This window comes from Gambusia affinis, linkage group LG17, assembly GCF_019740435.1.
Source record: "Gambusia affinis linkage group LG17, SWU_Gaff_1.0, whole genome shotgun sequence".
Lineage (NCBI taxonomy): Eukaryota > Metazoa > Chordata > Actinopteri > Cyprinodontiformes > Poeciliidae > Gambusia > Gambusia affinis.
Window position 1 is genome coordinate 22,313,884 of NC_057884.1, and position 18,799 is coordinate 22,332,682.

At 37.9% G+C, this 18,799-nt stretch overlaps 1 protein-coding gene and 1 long non-coding RNA gene across 4 annotated transcripts in view; one reads left to right on the top strand and one right to left on the bottom strand.

Moving 5' to 3' along the window:
- Positions 1 to 18,799, top strand: part of LOC122846979 (ephrin-A5b-like) — a 105,918-nt gene that overhangs the window by 47,914 nt on the left and 39,205 nt on the right. The window lies entirely within an intron of this gene.
- LOC122846981 overlaps positions 13,422 to 18,799 on the bottom strand; it is a 50,997-nt gene continuing 45,619 nt past the window's right edge. The window contains exon 3 of the long non-coding RNA XR_006373304.1: positions 13,422 to 13,708. This is a non-coding gene — a long non-coding RNA (uncharacterized LOC122846981). The remainder of the gene's footprint in view (positions 13,709 to 18,799) is intronic.

Consider the following 18,799-nt stretch of genomic DNA (forward strand, 5'->3'; position numbering starts at 1 on the left):
ATTCATTAACTGTCTCTATGCATGTTTACTGTATTTTAATGTATCAGAGAGGATTTTGTTTAACGTAAAGCTCCATCACAGTTTGTGTTGCCATCCTGAATAGAGCATGTTTACTGGGATCAGTGCTGTGAAGTTCACAGTGTTCATCCTGTCAGGCTTCTTCACTTTTTATACTAATAATATAGAAATTTTGCAATCTAGATTGAAACAACTTTCCTTTTTGTCAATCTGTTCTACTCAGGACTCGTCGATTAGCGTAGTTTTATCTTCAAACTCTGTAAATAAAATCTCCTATAAGTATTTAAAAACACTGGATTAGTAGACAGTATTTTTTTTAGTGACAGATTTACTACAAATGATCAAGTAAAGTAACGCTATGTTACTACAGTTTGTGCAATAAAATTATTATTTTTTCTTATTTAAAATAGGAATTGAATTATTTTATGAAGAGGTTAAATTAAGCTGCCAATTTTTTATAAAAAATAATCTATTGCTAAAATAATTTAGTTTGAATCCTATTTTAAAAAATGGTTTTCTAAAAAATACTAGCTTATCATCTGCATATAATATAACATGGAATTCTGCTGTCATGCAGGAATTTGGTGTAAAATGACGTTTTGAAGGCAAGAAGCTCCTTTTAGCTTCAGGTTTTGTTTAGGGAAAACTCAGCACATGGTTGAGCTGTTTGGCAAATATTCCTCCCAGCGACGGGGAAACAAAGAGGGCAGTAACTGCCCACAGCTGGCCAGGGCCCCTCACAGGGTTAATATGGCCGCCCTCCCAATTATGTTTGTATGACAGTTTTCATCAAAGTGCTTAACAAGTCCTGTGAAAACAGGAGAAAATAGTCAATTTGAGAAATGATGGCACAGAAAGACTCGGGCATGTTTAACAGTAAGGCCTCTGTTGAGAAATGGTTTCAAGTGTGTATTTATTTCTACAGCCAGGAATGTTCGCCGCTTTGATTCGGTTTAATTAAAACCAAACAGTGTCGTGTGGAAAACATGAAGTGCGTCCAAATGTTTGCGTCTGTGCGGTTGTGAGCTGCTGAAAGCCCCCCTGTGCGGGTAATTGGCTGTTGTTCGGAGAGTAAACAGCATCTGAGGCGTGTTGAGCACGTGAAGTGCTTTCTGTGAGTGTAAAATATGTGAGTGTGTCGATTGATGTCGGTCACTTTAAACCCTCTGACTCCAAAATGGACTCTAATATCCAACCATCCTCCACATTACGATCATTTTAACATAAAACTCCAAATAATCCTCGTGTAATATGGTAAAATAATATAAAATTACTCTTTAAAAGTGTAAATATTATTAAAGCTCTTTGACCTGGGGCGATTTAAGCACAATGTGCTTTCAGCAAGAACAACAAAAACCAAAAACTATCCTCCCAAAATAATCTTACTCTCACATTAAAAACAAAACTTTTAAACTTTTGTCAGCAGTGATAATTACTAAACTTTATTTATAAGAATTGCAAAACAGATTTGAAAATTAAAAACACTTTAACCCCAGAATTTAAATGTTTTTATAAATGCTGAAAGCAGGGAAAGGATCTCCTGCAGCAGTCAGTATCACAGCAGATGTGAAGACGCCTCTGACTGAAGACACTTTGTTGTTTTATGATAGTCTTCTAAAGAGGATGTGTTGGGTTTTTCATAACATATTTGCCAAAATTATAGTTTCCAAGCTAAATATTTTACTCAGAATTTATTATTTAGCTAATATGCAAATTCAATTTCAGGTAACCGGAAGTGGACTATCAAAATAAAAGCTGGATTTTGCATTCACGACTGTGTTTTAATCTGAATTGTTGTAGAAACAACAATGAAACAAAACTGTTGTTCCATTGAGCAACAATGAAGGGAAGTCAGTTAGAGGTTCTCAAAACACAGCTTTTATTTTGATAGTCCACTTCTGGTTACCAGCAGTTAAATATTTAGTTCGGAATCTAAAAATTTAGCTTGCTAACTAAATATGTAGCTTCAAAACAAAATACGTAGCTAACTAACTAAATACTTAGATGCTAAATATTTGCTAGCTAACTAAATATTAAGATTAGTGCTAAAAGTTTAGCTTGCTAGCTAAATGTGAAAAAGTGTTTGTTTTTTTAATCTTATATTCAATATGTTTATATTTTTGTGCAGTTTTGGCTTCATTTCTACTCTGTATTTGTTGTTCTTTCAGCAATTGGCCTGTTTTTTGAGTCAATGTCCCCCAGTTAATAATTAATCAATCTCCAAATTGGTTGACTATTATTTAAATAATCGATTAATCCGATTAATGCCTACATGTCATCTTGCACGTAATATATTTTTTGAGTACTTTTTGATTTAAAAGTTGTAGTTTTGTCTTAATTTATTCTTGAATTATTGCAGCCCCTACTCTGAACATCCTCGGTTTGGATATTTATCTATATTTTAAAAGGAAATAATCCATACGATTGATCAAAGCAATGTTTTCTTCTGGAATGATGAATCCTGCATCATTAAAGGACTCAGATTTATCGAGGTTCTGGCCCGCCGGCATCGATTGGGCTCAAAGTCGTCTCAGAACTCTGGTAATTGTGAAGGAAATCAAACCTGCGGCTGTTTTGCTACCCGAATGGTCTCTCCCACCACTAATCTCCCACATCCTCCGGCTCCAGCCGCTAAAGGACAGGAAGGATGGGACATTAAGAGCCAAAGAAGAGAAAGTCGTAAAAAATAATGACGGCGTCTTCTGGCGAGCAGCTGAGCGGTCCGGCTATGTGGCTTCGCTCCCATCACATGGAGACGGTCGTATCTTTTTACAGCGATGCTAATGGTTATGGACCAAAATGAAAACGATGGCGGTGCTCTTTGCCTTTCCCACTAACGGCATGATGGACATCAGAGGGCGAGCTGCTAACAGCGCTAGCAGAGGGGAGAGCGCCGGACCAGAGGGGGGTCCATGTCCAGCTTAGCGGTGCTCTACGTCTCCCTGGGGGTCGCAGGGGCTGAAAAACGAGAACATCATCATTCAATGGAGGGGAGTGTATTTATGTAGCCTCACAACCCCTGGACTCACATTTAATTTGAGCTTAGTCCCTTTTCAGATCCGTTTTTCTTTTAAATCTGTCATCTTCAATTGTTTTCAATCGGTTTTTCACTTTTTTATGTTTGTTTGTAAAACCTTCTATGTCCCACCACAGGAACCTCTGGTTATTTCTGTACTGGACTATTAAGACTAATGTTTTCTGGTGTTTCCATAACATTATTTTAGAATGCATTTCTGAGGTCAGACACTGATGTGGGACAAGAAGGTTTGGCTCTTTTTTCTTTTAAGTCTTTTATTTTCCCTTTGTTCATGTTTTTTTGTAAACATGAAAACCACAATGGACTCATAAACTAACTTTTTGTGGGGTTTTTTGCCGTTCTTTTTGAATCTATTTCTGCGGTCAGACACTGATGTTGGGCAAGAAGTTGTGGCTCTTCTTTTCTTTTAAATCTTTCATTTTTCAATTTCATTTATCTGTATTTTTTGGGTGGGTGGGGGGGGGTTTACATTTTTCTTTGTTAAAGAACCTGTAAATTGAACGTCCTAAACATATTTAAGGTGATCATTTGTTCACTTTCTGAGTCTGATCAGAAAATGTCACAAACAAAAATTCCAAAATTCATTTCCGAGGTCAAACACTGATGTTGGATGAGAAGCCTCTTTTTTCTTTTAAATCTCTCATTTTCTATTTTGTTCTCAGAGAAACACAGAAATTTCTAAATTAATTTCAGAATTTTTTTCAGAAAGAACAAGGAAATTCTCTGAGATTGAAAGGTCATAAATAAATTTTTTGTTAAGTTGAGTTTCAGAAATTTTCTAGAAAAAGCAGGGATACTGAAAATTTGTGAGATTTTGACTTTTGGAAATTTTTTGAGCTAAAATTTCCCTTTTCTCTTCTGAAAGTATCCAGTTTCTGAATTTTTTTCCTCACAATTTTACGACTCTTGGAGCTCAGAATTTCTTTGTTTTCTCTTGAAAATTTCTGAATTTTCTATCTTTATCGGCTCTAATACGGTGTTATATATTCCTCTGTTAAGCTGAATTGTTCTGGACTTAAATTGAAATTGTTCATTAATTGGGAAAAAGCTGAACCGGGATGAATAATCCCATGTTCTGTTAAATTTTCTGCCTTATTTCCCGAGGCGATAATTGCGTCACCAGGAAGAAAGAGAAGAAAAAGAGCCGTTAGCCTGAACAGCAGGCTTGTATCTGCACTTCCAATAACAATTACATGAAGTGTTGTGTTAAATGAGGGGTCCGCGGTTCAGGGCCGGGGCTAATCGCTGCGGTCTGCACCCTAAAATACGGCGATAATGACGGGATTTAGCTGTAATTTAACCCAGACGTTGGTGCAGCAGAGGTGCAATGAGCCTGGAAACAGAAATAAAACCAAACTTTCAGCTGTGAGGTGGTCAGGAAAACAGACACACACATCTGTCTGGATGCCGCCGGTGAGGTGGGGAGGCGATCCATCACCTCTGTTCCTCCTCTACGGCTCTCTCCATTGTCACATCCACGCCGTAAATCCTCCTGCATGTGGTTCTTCTCCAGCGATTCTCCCGGGTTCAGCCGAGGTAGCCGCCGTCCCCGCGGCGCTAACTGGAGATCCGACTCCAGGTACGGCGTTTTCTGTGGGAATCATGGGAGGAATATTTGTGTCTTGGTTTGTTTTAATGCTGATCAGCTGTTGGAAAGCAGCAACGGAAAACAGTTTGTTTCATCCAGAGCCACATTTCTGCTTCTCTCTGCGGCCATTTTGGTCAGAATACCAGGAGATTTTCACTGCCAGGCACATAGAGATGGGTAAAACCCACAAATTTAAATTCAAAATGCAAAAATTAGTATTGCTTTGTTTTGTGCCATGAATTTATTATTATTATTGACTTGTAGACAGGGGCCAAACAAAATCATTTCAAGGGCCACAAATGGCCCCCTTTCCACACTTTGAACACCGTTAATGTAGATTTTTTAAGCAGAGTTGGACTCGTTGTTGTTATCTGACTAAAAAGTTACCTGAAAACTGAACCATAACAGTATTTGCACAGGCTTTTATTTTGTTAATTTGGTTAAATTTGACCGCATTTTTGTAGTTTGATATAATTTTAAACTTTTATTCCCAAATTGATTAACAGATGTAAACAACAGAAGACACAACATGAATGTAAAAAAACTGAGTAAGCTAACGCTAGCTTCAAGGTCGTCCCTAAAAACATCTGGATCATGAGGTTCCCAAGAGAAGAACGTCAAAAACAAAGTCAAACTGTGAAATAATAACATTCAAAACAAGCAGTATGGTTGCAACCAGGCGCTAACAGCTAGCACATGCTAGCTACTGCTAGCACATGCTAGCTAAACAACTCAACATTATATGACCAGAAGAAAGTTGTAATAATGTGAATAAAAACTGAAGGAGAGCAGAAAAATGTCTTGTTGAATGTTATAAAGCTAAATTAACGATGATAAATAACAGCACATCAGTCGGGGGAAGAATTAGTCGTAAAACTTTATGTTTGTTTCTCATTTCCTGCCATAATTTCAGCTCCACCTCTCTCTCTCTGTCTCTCTCTGTCTCTGTATGAATTATCAGCAGCTGTCTGAAAGCTTCTATCTGTTGGAAAACTTTTCATTTTCGCTGAATTTTCCAAAGTTTCCCGTTATCAGCGGAGTCCTCCGGCGGGTGCGGATGTGATATACAGCCTTTGAAACCGGGCCAGGACTTCAGAAGGTGTGAATCCGAGCCGCGGCCCGATGAAGGCGGCTCTGGTTCGGAGCTGATGGACGAGACTCTGACAGGGATTGAGCGGGCCAGGTGGCGCGGCGCGGCGCGGCGCAGTGCGGCGCGGCATGCTGGGAACGCGCCGCCTGCGGCTAAATTTAGCCGCTTTACACGACGCTACAGGCCCGGCTTTTTCTGGGTCCAACTAGGACCCAGAACCTGTCCTCACGAGTAAAAAAGCATCTGGTAAAAAGTTACTCACGTAACTGAGCAACCGATCAAATTATCAATAATGTAATATTTTAAAATGACATCATCAGACGGACCAAAACATAAAGTTCAGTGGAAATATTTATATTTTAAGGACCAAAATGAAAATAGTTCATATAAGATACAAAAATAACAAAATGAGGCAAAATAAAATGTTTCCAAATCATTTTAATTTCAATAAAAAACTTTAAACAAAAACTGTGTCAGAGAAATTTTTTGTTTTTCATTCAGTGGGTAGAAAATCCTGAAATTTTACTCAAGTAGAAGTAAAAATACTTAATAATAAAATTACTCAAAGAACATCTTAGTAAAAATACTCCTAAAAGAAATTTTTTCAGAAAAGTTACTCCAATAACAGTTTTATGTTTATTATGCGATTATTAATAAGCGTTTGTTGTGGTAGATTAGCTGCCGCTGCTAACAGCTAAGCTAACACTGTAATAATAATGTGAATAATATCATTATAACACGAGACAAAAGTTGTAATAATGCGAGAATAAAGTCAATATTACCAGAATGCCTGAATAATACGACAGTAGAAATAATACAAGAAGAAAACAGTAATAAACTATTAAAAAGATGAAAGTTGTGAAGTTAAACTTTAGACTGATTTTAACATGAAGCTCTAAATTGAACTGAAAGCGAAATGGAAGAAAAAAGTTCTGGTTAAATACGGATCTGTGTTGTACATCTAATGAAGAATTAAGAAATTTAATTATGTGGCTTTAATCAAATCTGGAGGCCTAATGTTGCGACAAACTCTTTCTCCATTAGCTGTTTTAATTAGCATTAATCCAGAGTGTCGTTTTCTATTGTTTCCTTGTAATTTGCGGAGTTGTAAAAACATCAGAACTAAAGTTTTTCAGGGACTTACCAAAATAAAAGCCTTTCAGAAGCTTTTCTCTGGGTTTTTATCCAGACGAGATGAAAACCAGCAGGCAGAGCTGCTGTTTCTCTCCCTGTTGTTCAGGGATGGGAACTGGAGATGCTCCGGGCCTGTTGAGACATCGTGTGTGAAACTGGGCCAAACAAATAAACTGGGAGCAGACTGGTTTCACGTACTGGACCAGTGGGAGCTTTAAATCAAACATGTTTCTGCTCACATCACTTCACCTCCTCCGCTGCTTTCACTCCGACTCGTCTGGTTTCTCAGAGTCGATTCGCTCTCATGCCTCAGTCCCAGAACAGGGCCGTAGAAAGCTGATTGGGGGCCCGATGGCCCCCAGACAGAAATGACCACTAATTCTTTTCTCTTCATTTCTATAACACAGAAATAGAGTTATAGAAAGAAAATAACTGGAATGAAGTCATAATATTATGATTTTATTCTCGTAATTTAACAACTTTCTCCTCTATTATTATAATAGAGAATAAATTATTACATGACAATAAAATAAAACTATATTATCAAAATATTTTAATATCATATTAATGTTTATCATCATAAACTGTATTATCATAACCTAAATAATAATGTATTCATATCTTAATATTACAAATAAAGTTATAATAATACTTTATTCTCATAATATTATGAATTGATCCTCAAAATATGATTTATGTCTCATTATTTTGACTTTATCCTTTCAATATTATTCTGAAAATATGACTTTTTGTTCACATTTTTGTCTTTATTCTTGTAATTTCATTTTTCTTTTTTTATTTTGATCATTATACTCCTCCTACTAATTACAAGAATAAAGTCATAATATTTTGAGAATAAAGTTTTAATTTTCTGACTATTGACTGCAGCTTTAAACTCGTTAAAAAGATTCTTCTTTTTCTGTATCACATTTATTACTTTTGCACTTCTAAATCTGTTCAGACACTCTAGTTAAATATATAAATATATAAATTTAAATAATTAAGCCTGAATATTTTTGGTTCCTGTGTGAAGCGTTTTGTGGGCGGAGCTTCGCCACGGTTGAATTGAACCGTTTTTCCAGGTTTTCGCCGACTTCAGATCACCTGTAGCTGTGTGGGAGTCCTCACTAGTGGATAAGTGTGTGTGTGCGTGTGTGTGTGTGTGTGTGTGTGTGTGTGTGCGTGAAAGCCTCTCTGCTTTGTGATTGAGTCCAGACGTTGTGGGTTCCTCTCTGGTTTTTTGGAGTTCAGAGTGCGGCGGCCCCAGGCGCGCGGGGGTGCGGCTCCCCGGGGTCCAGTAAAGCGATAGGGCTGCGCGGGGGGGCCGGCTCGCCCCCCAGGGATGGAGGTCAGAGGTCAGGGTTCGGGCTCCTAAGAGCCGTGTTAGCCAAACATGCTTCAGGTGGGGCCTTCCTGCTGCTGAAACATCTGGGTCTCCGATTCTTCCTGCTCCTCTTAGGAGCCAAAGTTTATGTTTTTAGAATCAAGTCGAAGAGTCAAAACCAATTATTGGTTTTAAAAAAACTGATTTCCTAATAGATTTATTTTACGTTTTCCTTTGGTAAATATTTAATGTTGACACAAATGTTCCTAAACTCCAGACATGGACCAGTCAGGTTTTTACTAACGGCAACGTTTTCCACATTAAACTGTGAACATTTTGAGAATAAAGTCCTAAAATTAGCAGAATAAAATAGTTTTAATCAGAAAATCTTTGTTACAGTTATCAGGATCTGACCTGCTCAGAAACTTTGTTCTCCATAATCGTTTCAAAATCCTGCGATGGATAATAATTAAATTCTGGTCTTATGAGAAATATTGCAGTAAATTAATAAAAAGTTTTCCTGTATTTGTGAAACTGAAAAAAATAAAACTTTACAAGATGCTCAACATTCCTCAGGTTTTAGGTTTTAAGTTTTTATAAAATTATTAGTTATTAATTATTATTATTAGTAACTGTTATTATAACTTTTTTTCTCCCATTATGACTTTGATCTCTCTCATAATATTGACTTTATTCTCATGTTCTACCTATTTTAACCTCATATTATGACTTTATTATCGCAGTAATTCTACTTTATTATCATAATATTATGACTTTATTTTGATAAAACTGACCTTTTCTCAAACTTTTATGACTTTGTTCTCATATGTTATTACAGTTTTATTCTTGTACATATTTTTAAATGTGTATATTTAAGTATATTTATTTAGCAGGGATTTTGAGATTGGTTCAATGTTTCTTTAAACCGTCACTTCCTGTTTCCTGTCAAAACACGACTCAAAATGGGAAAGACCAAAGAACACAACTTTAATGAAGCAACATTTTATAAATGATTTATTATAGCTTTGTGCTAATTCAGTTGAGTTTGTGTTGAATTAAATGAAATCCATTTGGAAGATCGTTGGGATTACCGGATGATGCTCAGATTATGATCCTGGAACCCTGGGAATAGGGAGTGAAGATAATCCAGCTGTTAACGGATCTCTGCTTCCCTCTGGGAGCTGTTGATGCTAAAGCTGGTTTTATGGACGTTGATTTAATAAAAACAGGCTCTGGGTGAAATCTGCTGTGGTTTCATCCTGAATGCAGACGGTTTGTATCTGTGTCCATTTCCTCCTGCAGTCGCCTGCAGACGGGAGGAACAAAGAGGCTCAGCGGCGTGGAAACAAACCTGCTGCATTCTTACGTAAGGAAGAGAAAACCATGCAGAAAGAACGGATGCCAAAGGTTCATTAGCTGTTTCTGACTCTACATTAAACCAACAGAGTCACTGGATTCACAAAAACAACATTTCATTTAGTATTTACTTTTACAGACTTTAAACTAAGTTAGCAGATTTTAGCTAGAACATATTTTCATTTTAACTTTCTATTTTCACCTGCTTGTTACTTTTGTTTGTTTTACCAAAACAGTTTCTGTTACATCTATTAAATTACATCTATTCAGTGGTAGGAGAAGCTAACTAAAGCTAGCTCATCAGAAACATGACTTACGCTAATGCTAACGCGCTACAGCAACATGTTATTTAAAAGCTAATGCTGTAGCACCACGTGGATAACTTCTTAACAGTTAATCAAAACTTCAAGACAGACGTCAAAATTTATTCAACTAAAAGTTTCAATTACTGCTTATGGGAAGCTAAATGTGCCAAATGCTAAAAAACACTGAAGTGCTAAACAAAATAAAATTTGACACAATTTTAATTAACTGACAACTTACAAAACTACCAAGTAAATTAGCGCATTAGAGTTAATGCTGAAAAATTATTTTAAAGGAAGCTAAGTGTGCTAAATGTTTTGAAAATTATCAAAAGTGCTAGCATGCTAACAAATTTACCAAAACTTCAACAGGTGTTGAACTGAAAGTTTTCTAAACATCCCAGTAAATTAGCACATTCCACATAATTCAATTTATTTTTTTTAAATTAATAAACATTTTACTGCCTAAAATTAAATAAAATAGTTTTTCTTTAGCTAATTTCAACCAGGCGAAGCTAAAACTGTCTTTGAACATATTTACAGACAAACATGTTTTTAATTTAAATGCAAACACTTTGTACAGTTTTGGTTTAATTTCTACCCTGAATATGTTGTTTTCAGTTAACAATTAACTGATTACTAAATTAGTTGGTGATCATTTAAATAATCAATTAATTACAAATAATCATTTCTATTGAAGGTTTTAATGATCCAAAACGTGGAAAAACCCAAATGTTTAATTAAAAACCATAAATTTCTAATAAAAGTGGGTCAATAAGATCCAGCTGATGTAGCAGAGGATGAAGGTAGCTTCATCATCTTATTTATTATTTTGTGAACTCCAACATGGCGGAGAGGTCAGGCCGCCTCTCAGGCTCAGACTCCGACCAAACACCGGCTCTCAGGCTGAATAATTGGCTGTCAGTGACCTCTGACCTCATCTCAGAGTCTAAGGTGTCGGATCGATACGAAGCGGAGGAAGATAATCAGCTCTCTCAGTGATGAAGACGACGGTCGGGTTCAGAGTCTGGCTGAGGAGCGATCTGATTGGTCGAGACGTTCGCTCAGAAATATTTAAATGATAAAACTGAGCGGCGAGTTTTGATTGAGCAAGGCAGCATCTCTGGGGGAAAGGTTTGGAGTCCAGGACTGATTCTGTTGCCACGGAGACGGGCTCGGCAGTAAAACGCCCAGAACAAGTCAGAATGTTGTCCTTCCTTCCTTCCTTCGATCTTTTCTTCCTTTTCTTCTTGCATCAGGACCAGTTTGGGTTTCTTTCATAAGAACTTGTTGAGTCTTTCCTGAAATCCTCCCGTCAGTTTAACTCTCTCTGTGTTTTCAGCAGCTTTAGTTTCTGTTTCCAAACCGAATCTGTCGAGAAATTACCTCTGATTGATTCTGCCGATGAGTTTTGACGAATAAATCCTGACTTTTCTCTTTCCTTTGCTGTAATCTCAACCCATACAGCCGCGTTCGGTTCCCTTCGGGTCAGAGCGACGCAGCGCTGCTGTTTGCCTAACAGATGACTGACGCTAAACTCCTCTGACCTCTGACCTTGAACGACCCTGTTGGTAATTAACCTGCTGCTTTCTTCCACTTGTCTCAGTTTGTGAAATATTCATCTAGACGGGTCAGATCAGATGATAACAGCAGCTACACTGCAAAAACAAAACATGTCAGAAAAACTGTTTCCTGACATTATAAACTGTGTTTCCATTAAACACACAAAACATAATTTGGCAATTCACATGAGTTTCTGTTAAAAACTGTCTTCATCATGTAAAAAAACACAGTTTCAGTTGCTTTGTTTCTGTTAAATAGGTGAATAAGTTTATTCACGCATTAAAAATCATGCCGCTCTGTTATCCTCCTACCACTTCCTGTTGTTGTCTTCTTTGGCATTTCTGCCAGCAGTAACTTCCTGTTGTTGATCACGTGTCTTATGTGATGCAAAAAACTTGACTCTATTGCAGTTTTGACCAAATAAACTAACTTCAATATGGCAGAAAAACCTTTCAGCAAAAAAAATGTTTATTTTTTCTAAATTGGCGCAGGCAAAGTTGCCGAAACTGTCTTCATCATTTCTGCCAGTAGTAACTTCCTGTTGTTGCTCATGACACGTGTAATGCAAAAAACTTGTTTCCTTTGCAGTTTTGACTGAAAAAGGTCATTTCAAAACCATCTCCTCCTCCCAAAAACCTTTTAGCGAGTTGTTTTTTTCCCCCCAAAATTGTCACGTTTTCAGTTAGCATATTTATTTTCGTAATTCCAATTTGCACAATTTTAAGGTTGATGGAAACACAGTTACACAGATCGTCAAACGGTTGCTATGGAGACCTGACGACGACAGGATGCCGCCGCTTCTCTGGAGTGTCTCTCGGTCTCTTCTGGAGCACCTCAAGGCTCTAGTCTTAGTCTCTAACTGTTCTCACTCTATAACAGGGGCCCCCAAAGTGGGCCCTGGAGGGCCGGCATCCTACATGTTTTAGTTATCTCCTTGGTGGAACCAACAACCTCTTCAGCATGTCAATGTTCTTCTTAAGCCTCCTAACAGCCATCATTGGATCCAGGTGCGTTAAACCAGGAAGAGAACTACCACATGCAGGACGCTGGCCCTCCAGGACCCACTTTGGGGACCCCTGATCTATAATGGCACTAATTTAAGTAAACGTTGCATCTCTTTTTAAAGTTATCATTTGCCTAATACGGGGTCCAATTAGTGACAAATCTAGCTTTTTTCTCTGTGTTGTTGGAGTCTTATTCATACAGTTTACCTAAACCCTACTTGACTTTTTTTGCTGACAGTTTAATGTCCAATCATTTGTTTGTGTTTTCAGCTCGATGCTCTTTGGTCGGTGGGATTGGTTTTTACTTCGTTAGCGTTCTGGATTTGATTACTTCAATGTTCTGGCCTTTTGTCTTCAGTTGCACACTGAAACGTCTGTGTCTCTGGTCTCTTGAAGTTGCTGTTGGTGATGTTAGGCGGTCAGGACCACCAGGATGCATCCATTTTCCCGCCTCTTGTTGTGTTTTCAACCATCTCAGATGTCTTCCCACAAGACGAAATGTGTTTTTAATCTGAGCCCAATTATTCACCTCCTCTGGTTCTGTTCCCAGCAAAGACTCAGACAACTGTCTGCAGTTCACAGGCTCTGGTTTGCTGTCAGCGCCCAGTCGGACCAACCGGGCCCTCTGGCTGGCAGTGTGTGTGTGTGTGTGTGTGTGCGTGTGTGTGTGTGTGTAATTATCCAGTTAAGCTGTAATGAGTTGAACTTCCCGCTGGTGCAGAGTTGTGAATGATGGGACAGGTGGAGAGCAATGAGACGACCAGCCTGCCTTGGTTTACACGGCTCCCCCTACAGGCAGTGATGTGAAAGTGCAGTCAGAAGTTTGTGGGCTGCTGGATTTGTTGGTTTGTTTTCTGCTTAGTTATGCTGACCATGAGTTTTTGTTAGAAAATATATTTGTTGGAGAAGGAAAGACAAAATGTATATTCTTTGATGAAAATGTACGTATGAGGAAAAGGAAAAACAAAAATCACGTTTCTGCTGTTTTTAGAATTATGTCAGTTTTGGTCCTCCGTAGATAAATCTCTGATATCGCTGCATGTTGGAGAAGTTGGCCCTGTCCTGACCCGGCGTGTCCGGGAGGAAAACAACGGGAGGCTTTCTACCTTCCTCTGCTCCCTTGTTTTGTCAACATTCATCTCCTTACAGATTATCTTTTGCTCTCCTTTTCATTTCTTCCTGCTCTCCTCCCATGAGGCCTTCACCGTTTTTCATCCTCATCGTTTCTTTTCTTCTCTATCCGTCTTTTCAAATCGCATCCACCATTACGTCTCATGTTGTCGTCTCTTTGCCTGTTTTAATGCAGAAAATTGCTGTAAGAAATATTTCGAGTTGAGACAAGAGTGAAAAAAAATCTACTTGAATTTCGATATGGCCGCCATTTTTTTTAGCCTTTTGATCAATTATTGCCTTAAAAAGTTTCACCTTTTTCATGAAGTTTATGTCACATCAAATGTTTGTGACTTTGTTCATCCAGTTTAAAGAACTTTAAAGTAATATTATGTATCAAAATCATAAACTGAGGAGTTTGTTGTTTGTCCTACATCCGACTAAAAGGAGATGAAGATACAGACTGAGAGACAGTTGTCTTAATGGTTAGCATTAGCTTCTGCACACTTTTTATGTTTAGCAGGTTAGCATTAGCTTCTGCCAATTTCTTTTATGTCTTTACTGGTTTTGTGTAATCTTCTGCTACTTTTTAAAGTGTTTAGCAATTTAGCATTAGCTTCTGCTAATTAGTTTTATATGAGATTCTTGTTTTGGCTATTAGCGGTTAGTGAATGTAAGTTTTTGGTTAGCTGTTCTCACCACTAACAAATATGTGTTTTTTGTTTTTTTTACTTTTGAAAGTCAAAAATTGAAATCTCAAACCTTCTGAGTTTTTCTATCAATTGTTTACTTTGGAGCTCTGAAATGTTGTTTTCTCTTTATAGCTCTATCTGTAACCTGTGATCATTCATATTGATCCAGTGAAACAAGCTTATGCCTCTTTTGTGTTTATAAATAAACATAAAAGCAGTGAGGAATGCAACTACTGGCATCATTCAGGCAACTTGAAACAATATTTTCATGCATTTCAAGTTGGGAAATAAAACACTTTTACTCTCAGCTCCAAGAGTTTCCATCAACATCTCCCAGAAAGAGGCTTGACGTCTGGCTGAGTTGTAGGTTTGCACAAGAAACACGCAGAAAATCAAATAAAACAGCTGATGGAGTAAGTAAAACACAAGATATGTCCTCTCTGAGTTCCCTTACCTGCTCCAGGCCACAAACACAACAGATGGGGCTCAAAGAAAGCAAACAGGTCTGGGGGGCAGCTGACAGAAAGAGGGATTAGCCCTGATGTGTGCTTTGTTAAGAGCTCTGGTTACTGATTCATCGATTAGCTTTTCTAAAGTGACTAATTGATCCAATCAGGGAAGATTAAACACCAAGACAAATGCATTTAGGATTTAGAGGCCTTCATTTGGCTCATTATGACATATCCATCACTGATTCTCCGCCGCTGAAGCATGCTTCTTTTTTATTGCTCATCACTCTTCCCGCCCGCGTTAATAAAAAGCTTCGATTCTCTTCACCTCCCGCTGCTCAGGAGAAAAACTCAACTGGTGAAATGGTCTCAATAAGCCTTAATGATTCTCTAAAATGCCTACAACAACAAAGCAATTTAGAGAAATGGAGGAATAAATCTGTCCTGTAATAAAAACAAGGAAAGCTGAGGAGAATGAATTAATTCTTCAGAGAAGACGGGATTAAAGGAGGAAAGCAGATTGTAGAAATGTCTTCGTCTGCTTCACGTCTCGAGTCGCTCTGGATGTTTATGGCTCTGGTTCTTTTCTATATTTCACTTGTGCCACTCAAAAATCTCCATCTGGCAAACAGCTGCTCATCTGCTGGTGCTTTTGGATCTCCGGAGGCCGTCCGAACCGTCTGGACCCGACAAACCGACTCCGAGCTCCGCGGCTCAGACAGAAACAAGATGGAGGAGGAAAAACACTCAGCATACAAGCTGCGTTTCTGTTCCCCTCACAATGAGGGAAATACTTTTACCAAACTAAAAATAAAACACGTTTTCTGTTAAGTTTTTGTGGTAGGTGGAGATTTTTTTTGTCGGTTTTTAAATTTGTGTTTTTAGTAAAACTGCAATTGAAACAAACAAGTCAGGCGATCAACAGCAGGATGTTACTACTGGAGGAAACAGCAAAGAAGACAACAGGAAGTGATAGGAGGATTATGGTGCAGCGTGATTTTATTGGCTTTGGGTGTGAACAAACTTTCACCTCTGATGAATTGTAACTCTTTTATTTTCTCAAAATCATTACTTATATTACCATTTTGTCCGAATTTTAATTTTAATTTTAGAAATCTTTTTCTCTGGATTTTGACTTTTTATCTGAATTCCGAGTTTAAATTTTAGGATTTTTACTTTATTCTGAAAATACTGACTTTTTTTTTTACCCAAAATTTTAACTTTTTCTCAGAATTCAGATATTTTTTTTCTACATGTCAGATGAAAATCAGGATTCTGATTTTTTTTTTAAAAGTGTAATTCTTTTTTTTTCCTGTCCCAATTTTAACTTGAAGGAAAGTAAAATGTAAAAATGTAACGGGGCCGACAACTCGGCCCTGAGGGACACCATTTCTAACCAGATATAAATATTTTTTATTTTAGAAATCCGAGTTGTGGGTAGATGGTGGTTAGCAGCTTTCTAATTTTGCCTCTACAAAATGATAGGGATCATCCTGAGACATACTTTAAGTGTGAGCGCCTTTAATTAAAATGTTTGCACAGTGCATCCTGTGCTGTGTGGGAGGTAATTTGTGCACCTACCAGGTTGAATCAAGTGGAAATATGAGGGCTAGGCTGATGAAGAAGTGGTGCATCCTTTGCATTGTGAGTCTTCATGCTGACCAGTATTGACTGGTGAAATCCAGAGGGGATTTCACACCATTAGGCTGCAGAAACCACCATGAAAAGACGGCTTTATTTGTTTTCTTTATTTCGCCACATTGCAGCCGTCCTCCCGTCTCTCCCAGGTGAAACCCTTCAGTCTGTTTGCTATAAACACCCCGGCTGATCTCTGCTGATATTTCTGCAGCGCCCTACAGTAATTTGTATTGATCTGTTGTGGCTATAGAGGTGGATGGGATTCAGACGGACTTTCCAATCTGATTTTAACCTAGAATGCAGCTGAGAAAAGCAACATGGCCGCGTCCCTTCCCCCTGCTTGGGGGTGTATTATTGTTTTCATAAATGTCAGTAACAAGTGGATTTACTATTTAAATCTACTTCTCCTGCACTGCAAAAACATAAAACCTGACCAAGTGTAATTCTAGTCTAGATTCTGGTCTAGTACACTTGAAATAAGACAAAACTAACTCATAAGTTACCTATGAGAAAATATAGGAGTTTGTTTTAAGTCAATAATTCCTTGATGTGGATGAAAATGTGCTGGAGCTCATCGCAGACATTCAGGTTTCTGAGTTTGAAAAACTCAACATTTCTAGAAAACAGTTGGAAATTTCTGAGTTTCAAAGGTCAGAAATCATCTACTTTTCACACTAAAACCTTCAAGATTTATTCCAGAATATTTGGTTGGAAAAAAAACTAACATTTTCTAGAAAAAACATGAAAGTTTCTGAGTTTGAAAAGTTCCAAATTTGATAGAAAAAAGTACTTTTCTAGAGAAAACCTTGGAAATTTCTGAGTATCAAAATACAAAAATGTTTTATTTTCAAACTCTGACATTTTCATGGTTTTTCTCCAAAGATTCTGAGATTAACCTACAATTTTCCAAAGATTTTCTTGCAATTTTCATAATTTAAAACTCTGACATTTCCATGTTTGCTTCTCCACAATTTCTAGAAAAAGATGTGGAAATTTCTGAGTTTGAAAAATCACAAATTTGCTAGAAACCACTTCAAAGTTTCAGTTTCAAAACGCAAACATTTTGACTTTTCAAACTCAGAAATTTCCACTTCTTTCTAGAAAACCTTCAGTTTTTACTAGCAAACATTCAACTTTTAAGCTGTGAAATTTCCATGTCTTTCTAAAAGTTTCCCAGATTAACCTCAACGTTTCCGATGTTTTCCTGTTGGAGACTCAGTGGCTCATTTAACCCCGTGATCAGGAGGAACAGCCAGCCCAACCAGTGGACGTTTCTCAGCATCCTGGGCCGTTCTCCGGTCCAGCCCTCTCTAATTATAGCTCAGTAAAATGTGAAACCCAAGCCCTTGTTTTCCCTCCGCCCCCACTGGCTGCCTGGACAGCCTCAGCTTCAGCAGAGCTTGCTGATATTATGACTTGAAGCCGTCGCTATCAGGACATCCCGCTTTGTCCGCTATCCGCACTAAGACGTTGATGTCGGCCTCCGCTTTGTTTGTGTCAACTGCTGTCAATCAACGCCGGCCGCAGAAGTAACACCTGAGCTTAGCCGGGATTGGGAAGGTGTTTGACTAATCCCTTTGTGGGAAAAAGGTGTGAAATAGTTTGTGAAAGTCACGGTGACCTGGCTCAGACGGAGACGTTTGGATTCATCCATATTGTGTCTGCAGTGGAAGAAATGTTAACAAGCTTCTCAAAGCAAGTCTCCAGCGACTCATTAGGTTTCCACTCTGCTCTTAAAGCTGAAATAAACCTGGGTGGTCAGCATTTTGTTTGTGTTTTCAGTGCAGGAAGATCAATTAAAGCTGTTCACACTGCAAAACCACTAAATCCTACCAAGTATTTTTAGTCTAGTTTCTTGTGCAAACACGTTAGTCCCCTTGAAAAAAGACAAAACTAACCTGCAAGTAACTTTTCAGCAAGAAATAGGAGTAAAAAAAACACTCAATATTGACAGGAAAAGTATTGTTTCTATTGTCAGATTATTTCACTTACAAAATGGATAAAATGTTTTGTTACAAGCGAAATGATCCGTCCGTTACTTAGCAACCGCAGCGGAGTTCCAGCCGTTACCTAGCAACAGAGTTTCGTCCGTTACCTAGCAACAGCAGCGGAGTTCCGGCCGTTACCTAGCAACCCAAGCCTGGTCCATCTGGTGATGTAATTTTTAAAGGTTAAATGTTTGATCATTTGATCAGTTACTTGCGTAGATTTTTTTTTTTTACCAAAAACTTTTTTGCTTTTAGTTGAGTAAAAACACGTTGAAGCAGTTTTACTCTTACTTGTTTATAATTTCTTGGTACTCTACCCACCTCTGTACTTTGGTACCAGGTCCACAGATTAACTAACACATCAGCATCAGGACTTTGAAACAATTGAGCAAACAACCAAAACTCACTGAGCTTTAACCATCAGATGCTGATAACTCTAGAAGCTTCTTCTCTTACTTTCAAATTGTTCTTCTGGTAAAATTGTCTTTATTCTGCTAACATGACTA